Raw genomic sequence first — 11519 nt, 5'->3', positions numbered from 1 at the left:
GGTGAAACGACTGAAGAAATGAGATTAGGAGGTTAAACATCATGTTTAGTGATGTTATAATGTGCTTATAAAAAGAAGTTTTGAGAGAGAAGTATTGTAAACAAGCTTAGCTTCTTATGGCACGTCTAAATCTTGCTCCTCGCAAGATCGAGTGTGGCCTCACCTCAAGTGATGCGCTGGCCCAATAGCGCACTCCTTCGTTTGTTATTTTGTTATGTTTTTTATTTTATTATCAAATATTATTAACTAAATTCTCAAAAACGTTCAGTGCGCATTTAAAAATATTAATACTGTATAAAAACCTTGTCCCTGCAATTTGAAAAATCTTGGTTCCATTAAACAAATATGTTTGCGACATTTTAAAAATGTTCACATGTTTAATACTTTGTTCATGCAATTTAAAAATTTGCGTAATTTATAAAAAATGTTTGTACCATTTTAAAAGTTTTTAATGACATTAAATTTTTCATATTATTTAAAAATATGTTTTGCAATATTTGTTAAAAATTCGTAAAATTTAAAAATTCTTCATGCAATTTTATAAAATGTTCATAATGTATTGAAGATGTTCGTAACATTAAAAAAATGTTGAACAGTTTCAAAATGTTTCATGTTTGGATACAAATTCATGATATTTATTTAAAAAAGTTTGGCGTGTGTTTAAAAATGTTCACTGTGTATTTATTAATTGTTCAGTGGACACTTTACAAATGTTCAACATGTATTCGGATAATGTTCAACATTTATTAAATGTGGTATCTAAAAAATGTTTGGGTTGTATATGAAAAAAATACTGAATGTGTATTCAAAATAAGCTACATGTATTTTGAAATGAGAACTAAAGATAAGAAAAAGAAAATTAAGGAAAGAAGAAGCAAAGAACCTAAAATTTAAAATCAAATTGTTGCCGTTGAAAATCGATATAGAAAACACAGAAAAAACCCGTGCATAGAACCTTGCCAAAACGAGGCAGATGGTTCCACTTCAGCACTTCAGGACGCCTCATGTAGGCGAAGGTATCATAGTCAACTGTGTCTAAAAAATGGTATCATAGTCAATTTTTTTTGTTTTAGAAATTACCTGTAATTTTATCCAAACTCGACAACCAAGACAGGTACTATGCTTTGGATCATAGATCCAACAATCGCAGAACAACTCCTATTATTAAGAATTACGAAGATATTTCTTGGAGATGTATTCTCCGTCACGGTGTTGCCTCCTACTTCAAACAGATCAATTTAGAATATTCTTTGGGCGGGCCATGATAGAACCGGTGAATTTATCTTTGTTGTTATACCCTACCGCTATGCCCCTTTACGGTAGGAAAAGGGTTAGATCCCAAAATTTTCGCAAACGAGGGTCAGATCTCCAAAAACCTCTTCAAAAGGGTCAAAACACGAAATTTTGCCTCGGTGGACTGATCAAAACCAGCTAGGCCCATTGGCTGCCCTGCTTTAGTAGGCACTGTAAAAAGAGAATGCTCTTCCTTTCCGTTCTAGTTCTGCTCTGCTCTATTGGTTGCAGTGATCTAAAAGAGATAGTTGCAGTAAAAATGAAAATGAAATTGCAGTAACCCATAGAAATCCACCACAGGAAGAAGATCCATCAGAATTCAGAAGCTATCCTCATCCTAGATTTTGACGGCATGCCAACAACATGGCAAATCCACGTGATGTTTCACTCAAGAATTCGTGATAGGCTTGTTATTATTACTGAAGAGGGAGGGGCCATAGGCAAGCTGGCGGTGCGCGAGACAAGCCGACAGAAGGGTTTGATGCGCCGATGGCATTTGTACTCGCTTCGGTTGTACGCTTCCATCGTAAAAGCAGCGGTACCATACAATAAATTGTGCCCCGCATTCCCCTATTTTCAGTGGTCTCTTAACTTCACCGGAATATATCTGTCCGTAGCCTATATCTGAAACTTTAAGTACTCCTACTATGTGAATCACCCCAAAATTACACTTGATGAAGAGACGCCATAGCTCGTAAAATCATGCCAGTGTGGCCGTAAGTTCATTCGACATCTTTTCTGGTATAATCTACTAAACGCAAATTTCTTTTCTGGGTTAACACAACATTGTGGCTTTCCTGCGAGGATACACGGAGTAAGGACATCTTCAAGGCGGACCCGTAAACCTCCCTCAACCGTCTGAACCATGTTGTTCGAACCGTAGAAGCCATCCAACAGTGATATGTATCGGTCCAAATGCTAGATGCGATTTCTCCCACAAAACGGAGATAAAAGTGGGGGAGGTTTGCGGGAGTCAGGATACGTGAAGCGTACGAATCAGACACCCCAGGCCCACCCAAAACCCCTTCCCGGACCCAGCGACTTCATCCTCCTCATTTTATGTCCTTCCTTCTCTCTCTCTCTCTTGTCATCGCCGCCGATCAACCATACCGGCCACCACGCCATACCCCTGCCGGAAATCTGCGTCTCCGTCACCTCCGGAGATCCAGCATGGCTCCCACCTGCTTCTCCTCCGTCTTCGTTCAACCCCCTGTCCTCCGACCATCCCGCCATGTACCATCCTCTACCATGCCCTGCAACTGTTTGATGAATCACTAGAGCTGAAAACAGTTGTCCCTTCTTGTTTGTAACAATGGGTTTCGATTTGAAGTACATATACGAGTAGTATGTTGAGTCCTCCAACAGCTCGTCGGACGAGGAGTACTTCGATGAGACGACGATGATGCAGGCGGTCCTTGAAGACGCGGAGCATGCGGAGGAGCATGTTCTCAATTTCAAGGGCTTGATCAAGGGTCATCGAGTGCTCAACCGTAACAAGGTGCGCGGGCATTTAACACTGATGGCCGACAACTTTGCTCTCGATACACTATTCACTCATCATTTTCGCCGCCATTTTTGGATGCGTAAGACTGTCTTGGATCGTTTGTACATGGGTTCCTATGATGACTACTTCATCCTGAAGGACGCCGTGGGAACGATTGGCTTCTTTGGTTATCAGAAGTGCACAACCACACTCTGGATGCTTGCATATGACCGGCCGCTGATTCGTGAGACGAGTACCTACGGACGTCTGAGAGCACATGCGGAGATGCCATGGTCAGGTTTGCAACTGTCGTGGTTGAGGTATTCTGACCTCAGTACCTGAGAGAACCAACTGTGGAAGATACCGAGAGGCTCCTGGCAATCTCAGAAGCAAGAGGGTGGCCAGGTTTGCTTGCATCGCTTTACTGCATGCATTGGAAATGGAAAAATTGCCTGAAGGCTTTACAAGGGCAACATCAGGGTCATATTAAGAAGCCCACCATCATTCTTAAAGCAGTTGCATCACATGATCTTTGGATTTGAAACGCTTTCTTTGGCATGCCCGGGTCTCACAATGACATCACTGTGCTCCTCCTTGCCACTACATTGTCAATGGACATGAGTATAACATGGGCTACTATCTGGTTTATAGTGTCTATCCTCCACGGATTACCTTTTTCAGCACCATCTCAAACCCAGTTGGCCAGAAAAGGCTCACTTTGCCCAAAGATAAGAAGCAGTTAGAAATGATGTCGAGAGGGCATTTGGAGTTCTTCAAGCATGTTTTGCAGTTGTTCATGGATCTGCAAAAACAACGGGATCCGAAGACCTTGTGAGAGGTGATTACATGTTGTGTGATCATGCACAACATGATTGTCGAGCATGAGGGTGATGATGATGCCGCAGCTCTGGAATTTGAGAACATGGGTGATCCTATCCAACTTCTGGACCAGAATCCGACCACATTTGAGGAGTTTATTCAAATGCATCGACGAACTCACGAGCAGCTCAAGAAAGGAGATAACAATGTTGGGATGTAAATATTTGAACTTTTTTAAATTTAAACTAGTGCTGCATGCGGCTACTTGATCTTCAGTGCCCTTTGCATGCAGCTAGTTGATCGCGCGGACTCAGGAAAAAATCCGGAAAGCCGGATGTATACGGCTATGGTTTGGATGTCGACCTCCCGCATCCGTGTCCGCGGATGGATGCAGGAGAGTTTTTGCGGGTTGCCGTTGGAGATGCCCTAAGAGCAACTCTAGCGAATCAGCTAAAACAACCCGTCCGCTATAATCCGCTATAATAACCGTCAATATAGAGAATCTGGACTATTTTTGGGCGCGGAATAGATCTGTTATATTTGGTCATTCGCACATTTTTTGGACGGGATTCTGTAGATTCCAGCCCGCGTCCGCCATATCTACGGTTTCCCCTCCTCTTTTTGTTGGTTTCTCTATCCTACCCGCTCATTGGCATGAAGGAAACTTCCGCCCCTTCCATTCCCACTTCCACTCGCCGCCACCGATCTCGCCGGCCCTTCGCCGTCTCGCGTCACCGCGCCGCCAACCGCCACTATGGAGTACCCGCCGTCCCCAACGATGTCGCTCCAGCCTTCCGCCGCTCCGTGTTCGCCAAATTGTAACCTAGTTGTGGCCTGGGTCCTCGACCGGTTTGTCACCACCGCGGAGACGACCACGAGGCGCCTCCTACACCTTAATGGGGAGCTCACCATAATCGGCGAAGAATGTCGCTTAGCGACACCTTTGCTAATGCCGTCAGGGGCATGCTCGCTTAGCATCCTAGTTTTTTTTAGTTTTCAGTTTCAACGTGTTTGCTGAAATGCGTCCGGTTTTTTTTAAGGTAATTCGTCCGATTTATTTAAAGGCATCCACTAAGCATCAGCCAACGAGCCCAAATTTGGGCCTGTCACATGGCAACCGTTAGATGTGGACTCCCCCAGCCGTTCTATGGCCTTCTCTGAATCATTTTCTACCTCCAATAGTCAACGCCCCCACGAAAAAAAAGCCCCCATGCCTTCTCCCCTACCATTACGTGCGAGCTCTTCCGACAAGGGGTGGCAGCAGCCCCTCTCCATCGAGTCGCTGCTGGCCGCGGCACCGGCGTCGTACCGCCCCCTGCTAGCCTCTGTGAACCTTGAGGTCACCGCACCGACTCCGACAACTCCGCTCGTAGCACCATCATGGCAAGACGTTGCGGCTCACCGCTCCATGGTTGCAGCAGCAAGGTGAGCCGCGTCGCCCCCTCGTAGTCAACACCCGGCTCACCGTTGGTTGTAGCAAAAATGCAATGCCGGGTTGTGCATTCTACTTCCCCCGTCGGTGGTTGCAACTTTCCGCGGTGATAGTTGCAACTCTTGGCGTCGCGATTGCAGCTCCGAGCAGTGGTGGTTGCAACTTTCGGTGTCGATCGTCGCCATGCCGGCCTCGAAGAGCTCTAGCAGCGGTGACACACCAGTTGTAGCAGGGGCCTACGCCGGCTGTAGGATCAGGCGAGCTGATTGTAGCATCGCACGCTGGTGGTAGCAGGGATTGTGCTGCTCGGGAATGGTTGCACCACCCCTTCGTTGCTTCGTTGGCGGGGACTCACAGAGGCCATCGCTGGGATCAGAGAAGATTGAAGACGGCCATGGCAGCGGGAAGAGACGGGGGTGCGAATTCAGAGAGATTGATGGGAGAGCCGCTCACGTGCTATGATGGAGGAAGAGGTTGGGCGTGGAGCAGGGCAACAAAAACTGACGAGTCATGACGTTGTTATGGCTAGTGCAGGCTTGGGAGGAAGAGAAAAAAGATGTAGCGATACGAAGTGACAAGGTGGGCCTGCGGCTAGCGAATGGTGCGACCGGTCGACCGGTAGCAAACGTTTCCCTTATTTAAATTAGTGATGAAATATATGCGGACACGGATAGATAACTTGCTTCTGTACCGATGTCCGTGGACTGATCCATTGATCCACGGACGGATATGATGTACGGTTTGAGAGTCGGCGTGGGAGTGTAACAAAAACAGATGTGCTAGGACCAAATCTCGACACCATGACCCAAACGAGATAATCAATGGAGAGCTGAACGCCGTCGCACGTACGCAACTCTGGTATGTATCCACCGCCACCGCCGACACTTAAACCCACCGTCGATCACGGCCTCACGACGATCTTTCTACAATCTCTGATGAGGCAGCTTTTTTGGTCATCCTGTAGCAGTTTTGTCATCTCAAGGGCCCAGCCGTGAACCCCTTTTCCTTTTTGCTAGGGACACCCAGCCTCTGCCCCCACAGAAAAAGCTGAATACGATAGCTTTGTGTCCTTGTCCTCACAGTCACCTGACTCATCACCACCCCCTTCCTCCCTCCCTCCATACCATAGGATGCCTCCACAGTGTCACAGGTGACCCAGCAGCACAACAGTCCCTTCTCGGCAAGCGGCGGCAGAGCCACTGCCACTCACTCACTGGAACGAAGGTCAGTTCTCAGCTCAGCTCACCGCTACCATCCATCCCTTGTGTTCTTGCAATCTCTCTATCCATGCCGCCCTTGTCCTTTGGGTATGTGTTTCTCAATCCATGTTTGGTGGTTGGGAAAACGATGGGGATATCTATCTGGAGCGGAGCTAGCTAGGGGGTTATGGTGGTTTGGAGGTACCGGGGGGATCGATGGCGATGGGTTTGGCTCCGCTGCTTCACTGCACTTGCTAATTATAGCTAGTTGCTTGCACGCGCAGAGGTTTTCTAGCTGCTTGCTGCGCCGATTCCTCTCCTGCTTCGATTCTTGTGTGGGTATTTCTAGTGGGGTTTCACTGCTTGCTTGAGGCTTCTTCCCTTCTCTACTCTTTGTCTGGGGGCTCCTCGATTTGGTGTAGCCAATCTGCAGAAGGAGGTGCACAAAGAGAGTGTCAGTTTGGTCCTGATTCCCAGTTTGCATAGCGGCTTCATTAATTGGTTATAAAAGGCTGAGTTGTGGTTGCCGAAAAGAGTACTTGCGTTAGGCGCCATCCTTATCAATGGATGCGCCTGCGTTGTGTAGTACTACCAGTAATTCTGTCGAGACAGAGGAGAAGCACTCCTCAGTGCCACTAGTGATGTTGTTGGGACAGAGGAGAGGCACTTCTCTTTCTCTGTATGCTATTCTTGCAATACTTTTACCAATTTTGACTTCCGGGACGGCGTAATTGGCTTACTTAATTAGATATATGTTCTATGTACCTATCAGTGTTAAATGGCTTCACTGGTGGGTTGCTCTCACAGTTGTGGATCGGTGCAATGCTAGTGGACGGCCACCCACTTGGTTTCTGGAAGAAGGTAGCATCTGGTGGCTAATTTTGTATTATCTGTCTTTTGGAAGGAAATATAGTACATTTGGCTAACGATATAGCCTTTTGGAGCAAGTGGTGGGTGCACTGGGGATAGAACTGAGCAAACACCTCAATATACCCTGTGGTTGCTTTTTTAGTTATGTGTCGCCATCTGCATCAAAAGTGAAGGACATTGCAGCTGGCACAAGTAGAAATTGTTAATCCTGCCCAGTGGATTAGGTAACCGGAACTGCAGATTTCTGATTCTTTTACCCAAATAGCACCTATACTGTATGAATTGATATAAATATGCACCACTAATGTTGCATTTACTTCTAATTTCCAGGGAATCTTGTGTATCGTTGATTACTGGTAAAAAGTGAGAGCATCTATCTATGGACCATAAAACATGGCTTTGGAGAAAGAAGGCATCAGAAAGGACAGTTTTAGTAAAGAATAAACCAAATATATCAGATAAGGAACAGGAGGTATATCATCTACAGCTCTACACATTAAGAATTTTTAAGTTCATTCAGTACTTGCTAATTAACTCATAAATGCTCAAGGAGAAGATTGCACGGCTAGAGAGATCACTGCAAGGCTTAAATGAACAACTTTCATTTGCTCATGCTGAATGCTTCGAGAAGGATGCTATTTTATCCAAGCAAGCAAAAGTAGCTGAAGAAGCCATACTAGGTACCACTCCATTCATCACTCTCATTTCAGTACAAGTTCCTGGTCATAAGTAGTTGGACATATGATTTATCTCATCCTAGAAGTATAAATGCCACATGCACGTATGCATATATGTCGGCTATTTATTTTCTGACCAACCCCTTTTTGACTACGAATGATCCAGGCTGGGAGAAAGCAGAGGCTGAAGCTATAGCTATCAAGACAGAACTTGATGATACTCTACATCAGAAAGCCATGGTTGAGCAAAGGATTTGTCAGCTTGATGAGGCTCTAAATGTTGCAGCGGAAGAGAGGGAGTTGTTGATAAAGGATACTGCTCAAATAATTTCTTGTGAGAAGGATAAAGTTTGGAATCTAGAACAAAATGTCGCGGAGAAAGAGAACATAATTGCTAGCTTGGACGATGAGTACAGCAGACTATCTGAAATCCTCTCAGCAAAAGAGAAAATCATCTTAGATCTAACTGAATCAAATGCAGTGAAAGAGTCGGACTTGAAGGACCTTGCAGTAAAACTAGAGTCAACAGAGAGATCAAATTCTTCTCTTAGATATGAGGTTTGCATGCTGCAGAAGCAACTTGATATTCGTAGTGAGGAAAGGAAGTGTAACCTCAAATCTGCTGATGCTTCACACAAACAACATCTTGAAAATGTAAGGAAGATTACTAAGCTAGAAGAAGAATGCAAGAGATTGCGCTCAATGGTACGTAAAAGGCTACCAGGACCAGCTGCCATTGCTAGAATGAGAAGTGAAGTTGAAACACTGAGCAGCAGTACAACACACATAAGGACGGGAAAGTTTCTTCGCCATCCTTCAATTCATATGATCAGACACAGAACACTTCCAATGCATCACATGTAAGTCCTTCATTGCTTGCAAGGCTACACGTGACGGAAGATGAAAATAAGGCCATGAAGGAATCTCTTTCTAGAAAGGATGGTGAACTTCAGCATTCCCGTACCATGCTTGCTCGCACAACCTCTAAACTTTCCCAAGTTGAAGCTCAACTCAAAGACTTATCAGGTGATCGAGCTACCACAGAACTGGCAAAAAGGAGTCCTACAGTGGTTGAAAATCCTCTTTCATCTATCTCCGAGGGTGGTCGCAATGAAGATAATGTCAGCTGTTCTGGTTCATGGGCATCAGCCTTGATTTCTGAACTTGAACATTTCAAGAAGGGGAAGCTGACTACACCTTCTTGTAAGAGCACAAGAATGTCAGACTTAAGTTTCATGGATGACTTTGAAGAAATAGAAAGGCTAGCGATGGTATGTGATGATAAGCCTTCAAAATCATATGATGTAAAGAGAGAGGCAGCAGAATCAGCAGGTAAAGAGCTGGTTCCAGTTGATGGTCTCAGTGAAACAGCTAATCAAGTTCACCCGCACAAGACTGAGAAGGGACTCCTGAAGTTAATTGAACTTGTCGAGGGAGTTATCCAGAGATCGTCAAAAGATTACAGTAGCAACCTTGTGCAATCTGGTGGCAACATGGGTGATCAATCTACGCTGATAACTGGTTATTTCGCTCATGCATTCTTATGGAAAACATCAGAACTCACATGTGTACTGCGACACTTCATTGTTGTATGCAATGAGCTTCTGTATGGGAATACTGATGTCGAAAGATTTGTTCTTGAAGTGAGCCTCACACTAGATTGGATACTGAACCACTGCTTTTCACTGCAAGATGTATCAGAGATGAGGGAAACTATCATAAAGCATTTGCATTTAGATAGCACTGATGTGCATGAAGCTGTTGCAGCCAAACAAATAGGAGTCCAAGCCACAAATGGCATAGATGAACCCGGCACTCCAAACAGCGTGCAGATGTCACTAGTTTCTCAATCAAGCCCCATGGATATTGGACTTAAAGCTGATAATGACACAGACAGTATAAGGAATGGAGTCTCATTCTTCCATGCACCGGAAGTAAAATCTTCAAGTTTGCGAGCAGAACTTAATGCATTGAAAGAAACAGGAAATCTGGTAACACATGGTGTTGATGGTAAATCAACAGTGAGTGAACTTGACAAACACAAGTCCATCGCTAACTCTGAGGTAAACAAGGGCAATCTACAGGGAAGCAGTCACTCTACTGAAGAAGACCCAAAATGTGTTTCTGGGAATAAAGATAAAAATCTACAAGCGGTAAGATCCACGCTATATTATTTGTTGAATTCTGTGGTTTTAAAGATAGCTTAGCTCTTTTTTTAGGAGAAAGAAAATACATATTTATTTACAGCCTTATGCAAGAAATTTGCTCCATATTGATGGTGTCCTTTCTCTAATATGTATACAATTTTTCCTTTTGCGAAGCTATATAGCATTCATTCTATTCTTGTAGCAACCAGAATTGCATGCAACCTCAAATGCAATAGTTTTTTAAATAGGAAATAAGGAAATTTGAAATGACACTCTTGCTTCATTTTTGCTCTGTTCTGATAACGTAACATAACATATCACCATTTTATGCCCACTTTGTATATTACAAATTTGTGATCCTATATGACGGTAAATGACCAATCCTAACTGCCTTTGCTGTGAAACCACTGGAAATAATTGAACATGTTTTCAGATCGATTCAATCAATTTACTAGTTTCTTGAGTACACCCTGCTTTGAAGGGCTCTTTAGTCCATGAGTTATTACCTTCATTTGGCAGTTTACCAGTAAATAAGTTTTTGAAGTTAACATTTAATCCCCTTGTTCACACAGCAGCTGGAGATCTCGACAGCATCAGAGAAGCTCATCGAGTGTCAGGAGACAATCCTAAACCTGGGAAAGCAACTGAAAGCACTTGCATCGCCAAAGGATGCCACCTCGGTTCGTCCAGAGCGAAAACCTCGGTCCAAGTCACTGAATGAGATGCTAGCCGTCGACGACGGGGGATTTGATGACCTCAGCTCCCCGAAGACCAAGGAGATTATATGCTCAGAAATAAGGCCACCACATGAAAGAAAATTTTCGGCCGGCGGGGGAGGTGACGATTCAGAATCGTGTTATTCTCACCCAACACCGGTGGTTCCACCCGCCAAGCCTTCCGTTGTGAGCGGAAGCTGCAAGAAAGAAGCCGCCGCCAAGGCCGTATCACTAGCCGTTGTCCCAAGCAAGCAGAAGGGGAACCCCAACTTGCTCAAGAGGATCCTGACAGGAAGGAGGAGGGATGCCATAATCAAACCAAAGGTGGTCCTGAGTGCTTAGCTGACAGAGACCAAGGGTAACTCTATCCATGATAAATTCCATTTCCATGTGTAAATTAAGCGTGTATCGGTTGCCTGTTGAGCTGTGTTTCTTGTCAGGTTTAGGAAGAACCATGGAGTGTGGATGCCGTGTATGTATTACAAGTATTAGTGTGCTTTGTAGCGTTGTGGCCAGCATTACCCTGTTCCTTAGGTGTATGAACTTGTGTTTGCTCTTGGATGTGGCTAATTTGTGAGTAGCATGCTATTATGTGCATCCTTTTGAGGAAGGATTCTTGGTCTGAATGTCCTGACACCGACAAGGCTGATGTCTCCCGTGTGAATTTGTTCCTGAATCTGACTAGGGGGCTAGATTGATCCCTGTGTTCTGAATGTCTTGACACTAACAAGGTTGCTGTCTCCTGTGTGATTTTGTTCCTGAAACTGGCCAGATCTCATGTAGTAGTACATATACTCGGTGTATCAGGGCAGGAATTATGGGTTTCAGACTTAACATGGTACTGTAGTAGGTGTGAGCAGCATCGCAAAAGTGGAATCAAATG

The 11519-nt window shown here is 44.7% G+C and overlaps 1 pseudogene; it reads left to right on the top strand.

Annotated features, from left to right (window-relative positions):
* Positions 1–7109: 7109 nt before the first annotated feature.
* On the top strand, positions 7110–11285 carry LOC119356842 (annotated as a pseudogene).
* Positions 11286–11519: the final 234 nt, after the last annotated feature.

Source organism: Triticum dicoccoides, chromosome 2A (genome assembly GCF_002162155.2).
Source record: "Triticum dicoccoides isolate Atlit2015 ecotype Zavitan chromosome 2A, WEW_v2.0, whole genome shotgun sequence".
Classification (NCBI taxonomy): domain Eukaryota; kingdom Viridiplantae; phylum Streptophyta; class Magnoliopsida; order Poales; family Poaceae; genus Triticum; species Triticum dicoccoides.
The sequence above is the reverse complement of the archived record's forward strand: the minus strand, read 5'-3'. Positions and strand labels throughout refer to the sequence as shown.